Genomic DNA, 14,925 nt, shown 5'->3' on the forward strand with positions numbered 1-14,925 from the left:
TAAGGCACTTTATGGTTTAAAGCAAGCTCCTAGAGCTTGGTATGAACGCCTATCTATCTTTTTAATGGAAAATGGCTTTAAAAGAGGTTCAGTAGATAGGACATTTTTCTGAAAAGTAAGGGGGAAGAATTGCTAGTTGTTCAAATTTATGTTGACGATATTATTTTTGGAGCAACTACAGAATTATTATGTCATTATTTTGCTGAACTAATGAAGAGTGAATTTGAAATGTCTATGATGGGAGAATTAAGTTTCTTCCTAGGTTTACAAATCAAGCAACTGGATAATGGCATCATGATACATCAACAGAAATATGTGAAGGAACTATTGAAGAAGTATGGTATGGAAGATTCAAAGACTTATCCTACACCTGTACCTACTGCACTTAAGTTAGATCTGGACGAAAATGGTAAGAAAGTAGATGAAACAATCTACCGAGGTATGATAGGTTCTCTTCTTTATTTAACTTCCAGTCGACCAGATATTCTTCACAGTGTATGTCTCTGCGCCAGATTTCAATCATGTCCAAAGGAGTCTCACTTCAAAGCTGTCAAACGAATCCTTAGATATTTAAGAGGCACTACTAACTTATATCTATGGTATCCTAAAGGAGGCAACTTTGACTTGATTGGTTATTCTGACGCAGATTATGCAGGATTTTTAGTAGATAGAAAAAGTACCTCTGGAACAGCCACCTTCTTAGGTCCTTGCTTAATCTCATGGGCTTCCAAAAAGCAAAATTCCGTGGCTCTTTCCACTGCAGAAGCTGAATATGTTGCAGCCGCATCTTGTTGTGCACAGGTATTATGGGTAAGACAACAACTTAGAGATTTTGGTGTTTTGATTGATAATGTGCCCATTATGTGTGATAATACAAGTGCCATAAACATCTCTAAAAATCCTGTTCAACATTCACGTACAAAGCATATAGAAATTAGATATCATTTCTTACGTGATCATGTCGAAAAAGGTAATATAGCCCTTGAATTTATTTGTACTGAAGACCAAATAGCTGATATTTTCACTAAACCTCTTGCTCGTGAAAGATTTGAAAAACTTAGATTAGCCTTGGGGTTGATTTCAAGTGCCTAGTTGATTAATGTGCCTTTGATCCCTTTGCAAACTTAAGAGTTCAAAAGATTATACCTACACTAAGTCAGATGTTTGATTTAATTCAAGACTCCTAAAAAGGCTATTGATGCTGTCCTGATAACTGACACCTAAGTTGCTTCAGAAAAATTCCATGAAAAATTCCAACAAAAGTATCACAATTTTCGAAAATCTCTATTGATGTTGCTTTGATAAAACTAAAATGATTTCTAAAATTGGTTTTCAAAATTTTTTTTAAGAAAATAATGCAAGGCATTTGAAGTAAAAGAGCTTAGTGGACTTGAACCTAAACACATAACCCTACACTCCAACCCCACCCTTTCAAAATACCCAAACCCCCAAACCCATCCTCATAACCGGTTCTTTACACCCTCCTAAACCCTAAAACTCTCCACATTCTCTCTTCCTTCTTCCCACCACACAGTCATGGGCCGGAAAACAGTGGCTCGCCGGCGATTTCTCTCGAAAACCGTCGACCCACTCACTCCCTCTCCCACACCAACACCTCCGTCCTCTCCTCCACGCATTCCGACACCCCCACCTTCCCCTCCTCCGTCACCTCCTCCACCACCTCCACAGCCAACACCACCGTCCACCACAAATCTACCAAAACCTCCCACCTTCACAAAAGGCCGCTTCAAAACCTTCGCTTCAAAATCTCCGGCCACAAAACCTTTTGTCCGAAAACCGACCACCAGATCTGCTACTCACTCCATGCCAAAGTCGAACCCACCTCCTTCTCCTCGCCGGTCACAACATTCGGTTCCGTCGAGTTCCGCTGCTACACCATCTTCCACCTCACAACCTCGGAAGCGAAAAACCGCCGGCACCACGGGTAAGCCTCGTTCCAAGTTTCTCAAACTAGTCAAAGTGCTTTCCGGTCGGGTTTATGAGGATGACTGGATTTCTAGGGCTGAATTTAAATTTTTGAAAGAGTCTTTGGAGAATCAAGGGTGGTTAAAACTATTAAATTATAATGATGCTGTTTATGAGGATGAGGTGCGACAATTTTACAGTAATTTGGTGATTTCTGAATCTTTGGTGTTTTCTACTGTGAATGATGTTATGATTACACTTTCTGTTCAAGAATTGGGTCAACTGTTAGAGGTCCCATATGCTGGATTTTCGGACCTACCCCATCAGACTTGGCCGTATGTTTTGGGTGTTGATAATGCCACCATCAGTCGCACTCTGTCAGATCAACCCTTGCCCCAAGCCCAGATTTTTTCTTCTGCCTTACTTTCGGCCCCCCCCACAAACTGCTTCGAAACCTTGTTACAAAGACAATTTTACCTAGGGTTGAGAATCGGGGTGAATGTTTGATTATGGATCAGGTGCTGCTTTGGTTATTAATTCATGGCAATCCTATTAGCCTTCCTCACTTGATTCCATCATATGCGTAACTTGTCCATGAGTTCGCTCTACTTTCCTTATGGGTTATGGCTCACCAAAGTGTTTCAGGCTTTTGATGTTCTGACACCCACCTCTAAGGGTGTTGCTTGTGTGGATGTTATGTGTGATAGTATATTGAGCCGTATGGATCTGTGTGTGGTCAAAGGTGAGTTGTTGAAGAAGGATTTTAGGGGTTTTACACCAAAAGAGGCGTGTGCTGGTTGTTTGAAGATGATGGAATATATGCGTGATATGCAAAACAAATGCAACAGATTGTGGCACGACTCCGATCCAGTGATACCCTTGCCGCTCAACGTCACCGTCAGCTTATGTCCAAACCCTGAACTACATTCTTTATCCTAGTTCTACTTTGACCTTTTGCTAATGCTTTGTAGTTTTTGTCAACTTGTTGTTTTTATAACTATTTTGGTACTTTTGGATACTTTTTGGATGTTTCTGATGATTGTGAATTGGTATTAGTTGTAGCACCAGCATCCCTAGCCCACTTGGTTGAGCTATTGGATTATTTTGGATCTATTCTGACTATATGTGTGTTTTTTTTGTCTTTTTGATGCTTTTTGAGAATGACAAAAGGGGGAAAAGAAAGCATATAATATTGACTAGAATCTTGATGATATCCTAGGTTGAGATAATGTGAATAAAATATAAATGAGCATGTAGGGACAAGTGAATGATTGAAAGCTATATTAATCTAAGGTACGGATAGATTCAAAAAGGGTAAATACTGTACGGATATAGTTTCAAAAAGGGTAAATACTAAATATTCAATCCATGCATTGTTTGAGGGGGAACAAAAGTCAATATGCATACTTTAAGGGGGAACAAATGTTTATGTAACAATATTATATTTATGAGTTTGTCATCATCAAAAAGGGGAATTTGTTGTGCATGTACATGTTATGTTTTATGCACATGTTATGTTTTGATGATGAAAATTAATATAATATGTTATAGCATGAAAGTATGTAACAGTTACAACAGATGCATGAAGAAGAAAGAAATTGATAAACGAAGACTTTGAAGAAAAGAAGAATCAAAGAATGAAGTTCGAGTTTATAATTTCTTAGAATAGTAACTTTAGATTCAAATGTAATATGCTTAGTAATATGCAATGTGCTCAATATAGAAATATAAAGTTAATATAATTATTATCTTCTTTGAGTAAAGAAAGTAAATAATTATATTAAAATTATATTTCTATATAAAAAGGAAATAAGTTTTCAAAATCAGAAATCAAAAGGGATTAGGAAAACAAGTTTTTAAAGAAAAAGATTTTCTAAAAATTGCGGTTTAATAAAAATAAGTTTTGAAAAAGATTTATAAAAACCGTGTTTTTATAAAACGAGTTTTAGAAAAGATTTTAATAAAACAAGTTTTTGAAAAAGATTTTGATAAAAATCGGTTTTGATAAAAACGTATTTTCTAAGAAAAGATTTTTATAAAACAAGATTTTATAAAAACGTGTTTTCAAAGAAAAGATTTTTTATAAAAACAGAATTTTATAAAAACGTGTTTTCAGTTTTTCTAAAAGGATTTGGAAAAATATTTTAAAAAGAAAATCTATATGGAAAACTTATCTTTGTTTGTTTAAAAGATAAAAGATAGAAAAAGATAAAGTTTATCCCTTAAATCAAGGATTAAAAGATAAAGATATTTTTAAGTGATTTTCATCCTAACCAAGGCCTATAAAAGGGAATCAGAATTCACTTTTAAATCTCATGTTTTCAGAGAGAAAAAATCGAGTCTAATAAAAAAGCTGAAAACTATTTCCTTGGCACTGAGCATAGCACTGAGCTGTTAGGTTTAAGTTACTATTTCATAATTGTAATTGTCCTCTATTTGCTTGACTAAGAAGCACATCATTGAGGATCGTTCTTTCTGTAACTTTTACATTATAGAGAGTGTCAACACTTAGAGTTAAGTGTTGGGAGTCATTACTAGGGTTAGTAGTGAGGGGAATCGTATTGTATCAAGAGTTTGATATTATAGGATTCAAAGAAATAAAAGAGTTTTTGTTTCTTGTGGACGTAGATTTCAGAGGTGAGATTGAACCACGTTATATCTTGTGTCAAATCTAATATCCTTTAAGTTTATTATTCGCAAAAACGCAAATTAGCAATTTTCGAGTGCTCAGCTCAGAGCCTAGCACTGAGCTGTGAAAGGATTTTTGCGAAAATCGATTAGATTTCACCACTCAATTCAACCCCCCCTTCTTGAGTGTTCCCTTGGGTTCCAACAAAGATTTACATACTCTTTTTTTTTTTTGTATGAAAGCCACCAGAAGAATTGATGTAGACGTGATTTAATCTCGGATCTTACTTAGGAGATTTCATTTAAAAATCATATGACAGTAGGAAAACTAGCTTTGACTTATGAACTGAACACTTCTTTCTCCTTATGACAGGCATGGGACATCAATTGAAGGAGTCTGAAGTCACAAATGAAAGTGACTTCTTTCTTAGTTCAACCTATAATATATGATTATACAAAATGAGAGGTGGCAATCCATTATTTATTTTTTTTTGTTGAAGGAATGAAGGGGGCTATATATATGTTAAGCTAAAATTTGTTCTTCTTACGCGTTATTCAACGTAAACATGGGGGTCATCTGTCCCAACATCACAACACCTACTTAAATGTTCAAAAATAATAGCCTCTAAACTAATATGTAATTTCTCCCAATATGGTTAGCAAAAATGGTGGAATATATTAACTTCCATGCTCCCCTTCGGAACTAGCTTAGCCGAAACATTTGCTTCCTTGTTTGATCCTCCTGCAATAGCACTCTGCATACATTTGTCGCATTAGTGTATTTGTCTTTGATTTTAGCTTCCCCATTGATGTTGGTCAGTCGGATAGAAGGATGCACTCATCACATCCTTTCCAATTTATCCATTTAAAATGCTTCTATAATGGCAATCCATCTTTGAAGATCATTTTTGTTTAGAATCTCGACATATCCATCACGCTTCAGCAACTATTTCTTTAGATATAACTGTTAGTATATATGTATTATAGGAAAGATTTATTTTGTGTAAATCATTTCATGTATAGCCTTAATTAGTTACGTTATTTTAGCGCACACCACATGTGAGTGTCCCACATTGATTAAATAAGAGAGATGGGTTCACTTTATAATGCAAAAGGGTTACTCCCCTTATTGACATACTAGCTTTCATATGCACGCGATGCGTGCGTTAATTTCAAAATTTGTTATTCTATTAGATACTCCATTCGTACTTTATTTATGATTAAACTTAAATATGAAAAATTCAACAGTTAGATGAATTTAGATTTATTAATTTGCTAATGTAAAAAAAAATAAAAAAGTTGTGAGTGATTGTTAACATTAATTTTTTGTGAATGAATATTGAACAGAAAGAACAAAAATAATGAGTTGGTTTAACTGGATTAAAGAGTATCAAAGGTAGTGAATGTTCAGACTTTTCATGTGCATTTTATGTATGCCATCTTTTTTTATAAGGTATAAATATTTTGTCCATTTAATTTTTGATTGAAGTATTTGATGCATATACCATTTTAAACTTGTTTTAAATGGCAAGTTGGAATGGGATTTTTAAATGATTTGCTTTTGTAATTTTTTTTATTCCATTAATTAGATCATTAAGGGTATTTTAGTCACTTCAAAAGAGGACACCACACATCCTCCCTTGACTTATATAATAGAGATATGGTTTTAAGGTGGAACCTCCTTTGTGTTGTGAAGTGGATTCTCTCTCCTTGTGATGGGTGCGGCCCAGGCCCATAATTTAACATGGTATCAGAGCCAGGCCCACAGAGGGTCCGTTAATTTATTCTAGGCCAATTGAAAAAGGGACCTCACATGTGAGGGGGATTGTTGAAGCTATGATGTATAGTGCACACCACATGTGAGTGTCCCACATTGATTAAATAAGATAGATGGGTTCACTTTATAATGCAAAAGGGTTACTCCTCTTATTGCCATATGGTTTTAAGGTGGAACCTCCTTTGTGTTGTGAAGTGGACTCTCTCTCCTTGTGATGGGTGCGGCCCAGGCCCATAATTTAACAATAACATGCAACTTCATAAGAAAAACTCACCCAAGAGAAGTACTCTCCTAGAATACCATAATGTCCTCTGATGGAAGAGTTAGACTCATAAGGTGACAAGATGGTATTTAACTTTTTGTCGGTTTTACTTTATAGGGTTTGTAAGAACTAGTAATAAAGTTCCATTAAGTGTTCCTCTATTTTCTTTTTACTATTTAGATACTTTATCTCTAGTTTTTGATAGTGGCGGAGTCAAGATTTCAAAATCGATGGTATAAAAAGAGACAAAAGATATTCAATAGTAAAAAAATTACAACGTAAAGAAACAGTGTCTAATATCAGGTTGTTTTCCCATTGCCTTCGATTTTTTTATATAGGTGTATCACTCATCGTTTCATATATTCATTATTTAATACAAATTAACACATATAAATTAACTATATGAAAATCAATCAACAAATTACCATCATACAAGTACATAGAACACCTAATAGAGAAACTAAATCATCATATAAATAATTATTAATTTATTAATGGAAAAATTGTTAGAAACTACCTATTAAAGACACTTTTTTTAAAAAAAAACTACCTTATATCATGTTTATTTTACAAAACTACCTTATAAGTGAAAAAACTTTAAAAAGCACTACCAAATTCAGAATTTACTAATCATGGTTAACTATTTCCTCCAATTATCACTCTAATATAATATTACTAGCTAAAATACCCCCTTAATTTACCCCAACCCCTCTTTGTTAATTTCCCTCACATCAGCGTTTAACTATTGAATACCCCTTAAATCGTTTGCGTAATTTCTTCTCCCAACCTTTTGCTTCACCAATTAATTTTATGAGTAACAAAAGCAGATACAAATTGGGTTTTTGGTCATGAATTGATGTCGTTGATGATGATGAAGAATATGGTTTGATAATGGTGCAAAGCTTACTCTACTAGACACTTTTACTGCTGGTTTGTTTTTGGGATTGACAACAAAGTACATCAATCACAATTCACAAATTAGAACCCAGACTTTAATCAGTTTTTAAGGCCAAATACCTACACTAATTTCCAATTTACAGTTTGGGCTTGATTTACTAATCTCATAATTCTGAAATTCAAAGAAGAAAATAAACAAGAGGTGTTATACCTCTGCTCAGATGATCAGGGACGTTCTCAGTTCTACGCGACTCAGGAAGAACAGGCATTAGAGCTCGCCCTGGGGATCTTCGGGAGTGAGAAATTACAAGAGAGAGAAATAGAATAAGGGGGGTTTGTTTTGGGGAGAAATTCTCAATCGACCAAAAGAAGGAAAGAAAATGAAATGATCAGTATGAGACAAGAAATCTGAGACAAATTTTATTGCTTTTTTTTTATTTTTTTGCGCTTCAACTCTCTTGTAAGTTTTTCTTGTTTACGAAAATCCTTGATAATAATTTTTTTGATTTGGGGGAATCACTACTGCAGCTAGTGGTTTCTGGTTTTTATTAATGCAAATTTTGTTGATGTAAAAAAAAAAACATTAAGTCGTCTACAATATAGAACGCAGGGGAGGATCCGTTTAAGGTCCTGGCTGACGTGGTCAACATCCCCCAAAAATTTTTTTTTTGGTTTTTCAATAAGTCATGCATATTCAAGTAGCCAAGAAGGAAATTACGCACGTAAATAAATACATATAACGTTTTCGATTGCTGATAAGTGTCCTAGGTACAAATGTCAATGAGTCGGGTCTGGGCTGGTTCATAAGTCCCAACCCGAATTTTTGAGGTGGATCTAAACCCGCCCCAAGACCCATTAGGCCTAAAAAAGTTAGACTTTTAGACCCGTTGGGTCTAGTGAGTCTTGGGTTCGAAATAGATCTTTAAAATAATTTTTATCAATATCATTTAATATATATGTTTATTTCATTAAAATTTTCTTTACATATAATGATGTTTGTGATAAGCTCGGCTATTAATACTTAATGAGCAATGAAGTAATAAAATTATAACTCAAGAAAATATTATTTAATAATCCTATATCAATTTAAAAGTTTAGTAGAAGACTATTAAAATTATATAATATCAAATATGCCTACTGTTTATGCCATTTTTGTACTAAGTACGCAAAAGGAAAAGGGAACCAACAACGAGATCTTTACACTATGGCAATCAATATTAACGAATAAATGAAATATGTAAAGGAAATAAAACAATAAAAAGACAAACAAATTGTTGACGCGGAAAACCCAAATGATGGGAAAAACCGCGGGTGATACTCTTGATCACCAATCCACTAATATGCCGACGGCGTCAATACAAGGGTAGATTATAATATCAAGCTTTCTTTTGCCACTATGAAAAATATTAGAGTAGAGAATAATGAATATAAATGTGTGCGTGGAGAGAGAAGTAGTAGAAGAGAAACTAGGGTTACATTGAACTACATATATATAGGTGGGATATCCTTCAAAGATGCTTCCAAATTCCCTTGAAGATAGGTAGTGCCTTGATTATCTCTAACTTCCTCCTTATTTTCCTCCAACAGTTATATCCAAAGTCAATGCCAATCCCATGATTCTTGCTAACTGATATTTAATTCCTTCTTTGCTAATATGAAATTTTCCGGGCCCAACAATTGCCCCTAATTGATGACACTTGCTCAACCGTCTTGGGAAGTGGCATCAATTACACTCTTCCCTTATTAATCTTCTCCTTCAAATGGCTTTAAGTTTGTTCATTTCGGACGCCGACGTCGTTATCAGAGAACACTATGTCGTCTGCCGCCGTCACCGGTGATGTGATGACTACTGTCGCCGTCATCCTTGATGACGCCATAATCAATGTCATGGACGTCAGACGGCATCATGGACATCAGACGGCGTCATGGACGCCAGAAGACGACGTCCATAAACTCCTGGCTGTTTTTAGAACTCTTGACGACCTGCTTCCTGACGGCGTCACTGCCGCTGCTGAGACGGCGACAACTGTTGAATATGCCCCTGTTGCAGAAGATAAAGATGCCATGGAGATAAATTAGTTTTCAGCGTTAGTTTTTGTGTGTAAAAGTCGTTGCATATGTTTACCGTGTGTTATCGAAATGTATGTTTGTAAGTATGTATGTACGTATGTATATGACTCTTCCATCGTGACTAGAGGTTTAGTTTTAAAACTAAACGTTGTCATCCAGGATATGTCGTCAAGTGTAGGGCCCTTATGTTTGTATGAATGTGTGTACGTATGTGTGTAGGTACCTTTGATGTTTGAAACCACTTGCAGTGTTAATTGTTAAGAAAGGCTAATTTGCCTCTTCTAATTAATTGTTTGTGGTGTTTTGTATGTTGTTGTGATGACTTCTTAAGGTGTGTGTCCCTTTTTGTATATAAGTCATGTTGTATTCACCTGAACGCCGTCGAACCTTGATGCCCCAGCTTAAAACTGTCGCCGTCATAATAAGGGTCGGCGTCAATTGTGATGACGTCGTCGACGCCGATGATGGTGTCATTGACGCTGATGATGGCGTCAGGTGAATGTGAACATTGTGGTGTTCGATTGTGTCAAAGTTGATTGTCAACTAATCCTCGTCCCCATACCTGTCTTCATACAACAAAGGTGAGCTGTCGTTGGCTTCCCCAACGGTCCTACGACGCTCAAGTTAGTATAATATAAAGAAATAACGCTTAAAATATGAAAATATAATATGTTGAGAATAAAATGAAATGAAATAACTCAATTTAACTTGTTGGTTACTTACATGTAGTGGCGTCCCTCTTGTTCTCAACATAATACGATTAAAAGTAATAGAGTTTTAGATGGACGACGTTCCAACTTCAGGGAACGTGCTTACCTCCTTGAGATGTGAAATAATTGACGACGTCGACTTGCCAGACGCCGTCGCAATTGTTGACGTCGACGTCACTTTTTGGACGACGTCCAGTTGCCAGACACCGTCGCAATTGTGGACGTCGACATCACTTTTTGGGCGACGTCTAGTTAGGATCGTTTTTCCAATCGTTGGCTTGATGAATCTGACGGACGCTATAAACTTGTTGTGGACGATCATAAGGCTTTGGACGCCACGAACTTTCTTCGTTTGGTGTCGACTTCCTGCTGTCGACGTCATAGAATTCCTTTCTTGACTGCATGTCTTCCTCCAATCGGATCTGGGCCGAGGCTTTGGCTTGAGCGTCCTCGAACGTTGGACAGGGATACTTGGTAAGCTCTTTGTACAAATCTGAGTCTTCATCCAGACCCCGTCGAAAAGCTTCAATCGCCGTCTTAAAGTCGCAATTTGGAATCGACACCTTTTCCCTGTTAAACCTGTGAACAAACTCTTTCAAGGATTCATTAGATTTTTGCACGATTCTATATAAGTCACTAGCCTGTTTTTCCATCTTACGACTACTAGCAAACTGTAAATTAAAAATATTAATCAATTGAGCAAAGGAAGAGATAGTGTCGTTGCCAAGGTGGATGAACCACTGCAGGGCTGGTCCAGTCAACGTCGATCCGAATCCTTTACACATGCATGCCTCGCGCATGCTACGAGGAATTGAGATGGTCATCATCCGTTGTTTGTATTGGGCGACGTGGTCATTTGGATCTGTAGTGCCGTCGTACATCTTCATGGTTGGGACGGAAAACCGCTTTGGAACCTCGATCATCGCAATAAAATCAGCAAAAGGTGAGTCCGCATAGCTGTTTGGCGTCGCTTTCTCCATAGGACGAGGGACACCGGGGATTCTGGCGATCATGTCTTCTAGTCGCTGAAGACGCTGCTCGATGACGGCGTCATGCTCGATGACGGCGTCATGCTCGATGACGGCGTCGCCTATGCTGCGGCGCTTAGAGCCTTTGGACTTTTGGGCAGATTTCAGGCTTTGATTCTCCATACAGGACGCGACATAACTTTCTTTCAATATCGCCATCTCCGCCTTGACGCGGTTGAGCTCATCAATGACCTCTTGGGTGGTGACCCATTGTCCTGCCATTGAAAACACAAAAGGATAGAAAAGTACGGAAAACTTACGTAGATAAGATGAAAGGAAAAAACGTGATTGCCAAAGGATATATAGAGATCTTGTTGTGGCCCCACGGTGGGCGCCAAATTGTTTATGCCATTTTTGTACTAAGTACGCAAAAGGAAAAGGGAACCAACAACGAGATCTTTACACTATGGCAATCAATATTAACGAATAAATGAAATATGTAAAGGAAATAAAACAATAAAAAGACAAACAAATTGTTGACGTGGAAAACCCAAATGATGGGAAAAACCGCGGGTGATACTCTTGATCACCAATCCACTAATATGCCGACGGCGTCAATACAAGGGTAGATTATAATATCAAGCTTTCTTGTGCCGCTATGAAAAATATTAGAGTAGAGAATAATGAATATAAATGTGTGCGTGGAGAGAGAAGTAGTAGAAGAGAAACTAGGGTTACATTGAACTACATATATATAGGTGGGATATCCTTCAAAGATGCTTCCAAATTCCCTTGAAGATAGGTAGTGCCTTGATTATCTCTAACTTCCTCCTTATTTTCCTCCAACAGTTATATCCAAAGTCAATGCCAATCCCATGATTCTTGCTAACTGATATTTAATTCCTTCTTTGCTAATATGAAATTTTCCGGGCCCAACACCTACAGAAGTATCATATATTCTATATATAACAATAATATCAAAGAAATTCATTTGCTAATTCTCTCCTATCTCACCATTAATTTTATACTTTTAGAGTATAAAGACTTTATGTGAGCCTATATAAATTGTATTTTGCAACTTCAAATATTTATTTTTTGAAAAAAGAAAATTATATATGAATCCATGCGATCGGATTTGTGGCGGGTCTGAATCCAACATCACTTAGCCCGAATTCAAATCGGATAAATTTTAGACTCATACCTTTAAAAATGGGCAGGTTTAACCGTCAACCTATCGTTAAAAAAAATTCTAGTAAAAGAAACATGCAAACAGATCAATCACGCAACAATTACATAACCAGATGAAGCTTACTCCCTAAGGAAGGGTTAACATCTATTCCCACCGTTTGAGTGACATTACTGCACAACAGAAGATCAAAAACCCCTTCATCGGAAATTGCCGTCTCTTGAGCCGGATGAGGCATTCAGAAAAGATTTCCGTATCTCTATACGTACGACCAATCATGGTAATTTATTGGCATGAGACTCATGCATTACCATTAGTCCATTACCTTACCAAATGGATTCGGCAAACAGAGCTTCAGTGTTGGAAGGTCAGAGGTAGCAAAAACCTTCAGGAAATAGCACTGGTTGTTGGAAGGCTGTGAGCTGCTGCTAGCAAGTGGCATCTGGGTGGGCATGCCGGCGGTTGGGATCGATGGAATGTGATCTGGTAGTCAGACAGCGCCTGCTGCGGCGCCGCCAAGAGGAGTAATCGACCCCCAAAGCGTGGCGGGGGCTATGAAGGGAATGAAATGGAGAAAGAAAAACATATATGATTCTACCTGATACTTGTCGGGAATCTCGGAAAAATCAAAGATACGTGCATGACATACTATAGTAGGTTGCAACTTTCTTCGAAGTAGAAAATTCTAGCGCAGCTAGCAGCCTAGCATACTGTTTTTGACTAGGAAATACTAATAATCAATGACTATGATGTTGCAAATTTCTAGGGGGAACTAACTAAAATTCAATCTGATTATTTGGTGGAATGGTGCTAGTTCAATTGAGTATTGATCAATAGACTAGTGACAACTGACAAAGGACATAGCTAGTGAATATTCATTGTTTGTGAACTTTCTTTGTAGGGGTATTAATCGATTCACACCGCTGCCGGATATCTTAGGTGTTATAACGGACGTGAGAAAGAAACAAATAAAGAATGTAAAACAATGAAAAATAGACAACAGATTTATGTGGTTCACCAATTTGGCTACGTTCACGGGCGGAGAGAGAATATTTTATTATGTGAGGAAGACCAGATTACAGAGAGAATTAGACTAAATTCGTAGTCTGAAACAATTAGGTAAAATAACCTATTTATACCCCCATTAGAAAAACGCATTTCCGCGTTAAATGGGCCACCGCCCGATCGGGTCGGGCGACATCTGCCCAATCGGGCAGTAATTACTAATCCCAAAATTGTTGCGGGCCCGATCCGGCGACCTTGCCCGGTCATTGTTCGCTAAGTGCTCCCGATCGGGAGAGCAGGCCTGATAGCATTGGGTGACCTCCTTAAACCATATGTTGATGAAATTGTATGGGCCCGATCGGGCGGCACTCCGAAACACCCTTTTGACGCATTTCATGAAACATATTCAAGACACTTATTCTTACAAATCTCCACCTTGACTTGAATCCTCTCACAATAAACTAGAAAACAGATGCATCGGTCACAACGCCCAGAATCTCCCTACAAACAGATTTGTCCCAAAAGACAACCAGACCATATTAGTCCCTAAGGACCCCCAGATTTGCCCCACAAGGGCAACTAACAATCACGAAAATTGAGTAAGTTCAAACAATTTTGAAACTTATTACTCTGCAGAATTTGCTTGGTGAACATATGAGCAGGATTATCAGCAGTTCCTACCTTCTTCACCTTAATTATTCTTGTCTCATACCTCAGAAAATGATACCTAACATCAAGCTATCACATTCAAGCTGTCACAATACACAGTTGCTTGATCATAATGTGGACCCGACCAGATCACTGATTAACCCCTTTAACCAGATTCCCTTCTTAGCTGCTTCTGTCAAGGCCATATACTTTGCCTCGGTAGTAGACAAAGTCAATGTAGGGTGCAAAGTCGCTTTCCAACTCACAACAGAACCACCAAGAGTGAATACATAACTAGTCATAGATCTCCTACCATCCACATCTTTAGCATAATCAGAATATCCTGCAACTAAACATGACATATCACCTTCGTACTTAAATAGGACCAACATCTAATGTACCTCTAAGATAACGAAATTAAAGATCCTCTTAACTGTCTGCCAATGCTCCTTACCAGGATCACCCATGAACCTACTAACAACACTGACTGCATGTATGTGCAAAGATCCGGCCTAGTGCAAACCATAGCATACATCAAGCTCCTTATTGCACTAGCATACGGAACTCGACTCATGTACTTCTTCTCCTCAGCAGACTTAGGTGCAAATGCAACGGACAAATGACTATTTGCAGCACTTGGAGTATCTATAGGTTTTGTTGTTGACATGCCAAACCTTGACAATATCTTCTCAATATAGCCTTTCTGTGACAAGAAAAGCTTCTTCTGATCCCCCTCCCTATAAATCTCCATACCCAATATCTTCTTTGCTGCACCCAAATCCTTCATTTCAAATTCAGCACTAAGAAGTTCCTTTAACCTCTGAACATCAGCAACTATCAACATATCA

The sequence above is a fragment of the Beta vulgaris genome, chromosome 1 (assembly GCF_026745355.1).
Source record: "Beta vulgaris subsp. vulgaris cultivar EL10 chromosome 1, EL10.2, whole genome shotgun sequence".
Taxonomy (NCBI): domain Eukaryota; kingdom Viridiplantae; phylum Streptophyta; class Magnoliopsida; order Caryophyllales; family Amaranthaceae; genus Beta; species Beta vulgaris.